The sequence below is a fragment of the Cebus imitator genome, unplaced genomic scaffold (assembly GCF_001604975.1).
Source record: "Cebus imitator isolate Cc_AM_T3 unplaced genomic scaffold, Cebus_imitator-1.0 Scaffold53, whole genome shotgun sequence".
Lineage (NCBI taxonomy): Eukaryota > Metazoa > Chordata > Mammalia > Primates > Cebidae > Cebus > Cebus imitator.
The window spans coordinates 715,123-717,020 of NW_016107368.1; positions in this window are offsets into that span (position 1 = coordinate 715,123).

Genomic DNA, 1,898 nt, shown 5'->3' on the forward strand with positions numbered 1-1,898 from the left:
AAAAAAAAAAAAAAAAAAAAAAAAAAAAAAAGATTAGAATAGGGAATAGATTTTACCCATCTGAACAAAACAAAATAATGTTTGTCATCAGGTAGTATAAATACTATCCATATTGATAAAATTCTATTTTTCTCTTCTATTTTCCTTGGTAGAAAGTAACAATTGTTTCTTTGGTTTACAAAACTCTTTCATTCTCACAATGAGCCTGAGGTTAGTCATTTTCTGCACTTTTCAAGGGAGTTGAAGCTCTGGGCAGTTTAGGGGCTTGTCTAGTGCTCTCAGCTTGGGGTGGTTGAAGGCATAACTCCAAGCTCAGTGCTGCTTCCACCATACTTTCTACTTGGTTCTTGGTCAGACAGGTCCTACTTTTGTGCTTGGGATTTCACTGCATTGCTGATGCTCACACCCATCCTCCCCTGACAAAGACCATTAACTACATCACTGATCTCTGCCTTGACCACTTGTTCAATAGTTTTAGCCATTGGGCTAACAGTTGTTAGGCACCGAGATATGTGACCCACCTGAGACTCAGGAATGCGTTATCACTCCCACAAATGGAGTCCTCTAGTTACCCCTGAGCAAGGAGGAGCACTAATCTCCACTCCCCTTCATAAGAAAGAACAACCAATCTGTCCAATTACAGAGCACTTTAGGAAGATGCCAAGGCACTCTGAGCCCACAATTGTGAGGTGCAGAGAAGAAATTCAGCTCCAAAAGGAAGAGTTTTGTGAAGACCTACAAGCTGTTTCTGGGGTCCTTGGACACACAGAAAACCAGAAGCCATCAATGAGTGCGACAGCTTTAACTCCCTTCCTGTAGGACCTGCTATGTTAGAATCCAAAGTCTGCTCAGAAGCTGTCCTACCTGCTCACACTAGAGCATCCAGGGGGAACTGTGGATAGCTGCTCATGGCCCAGACAGGTGAATGAGCAGAGAATGGCTCCAAAGAAGATTACTAAGAGCTCATTTCAGGGGCAGTGGGGAATAGACCACAGGTGAGTGCTAATACCATGGGAAATGTGGGAATTGCCCCATCAGTGGAGGGCAACGAAGCTGGCTTCCTGAGACTGGGAGGAGGCTCATACCCCCAAGGGGAACACTGGGGAAAAAGAAACCTTCCTGCAGCCACTGTGACTGACAGTGGGGAACTACTTCTCATTCTAGATCACTGGGGCTTTGGACTGCAGGGGTTTGTTCATTGCTTATTTGTGGTGATGGGGTTTCTTTTCTTTTAATCAAACTTTGTGCTTGCAAAGGGGAGTTTGTATCACCGTACAGGGTCTCTGAGCATCATTTTGATTCAAGCTAAACTGATCAAGTGCAGGATATGTTGGCTACAGGATTATGCCAGGATATAGTTTTCTCTAGGTGAAATAATTCCTTTATAATCCCCATAATAGATCTACAAACAAGCAGGATTAGTGTGTGGGTCACCTTAAAAATCTGGTGAACTCCCTCTTGTTCCCAATATCTGTGTTTGGGGAAACTTAGTAAAGGGAGGAGCTTCCTGGGAACTTCTTGTGTTTAGTCTCAATCTGCCAATGATTTACTTACCCCTGTGTTGTTGAATTGGAAGATAAGGTGGTGATTTCTCAGAAAGTGTGCAGGAAAAACTTGTCATTTCTAAGACCTCAAATACTGGTTAACTGCAAGTTTCCAGCTAGAAGGTAAGCTCTGATTCACTGTTTTGTATTTTCTAAAAGAGTTACATATAATTTGAAAAAATAGACCTGCCAAGAATTGAGATCTGTGTTCTCCGGGGTTAGATCTAACATTTGTGGTGATGGAAGCACTGCAGGTAACGGTTCAGAGCCTGGACGTCGGTGGCAGGTGGAGGAAAGTTATAGTCACAGCTCTGCTACTTGCTAATTGTGTCATTTTGGCAATTACTTAACTCT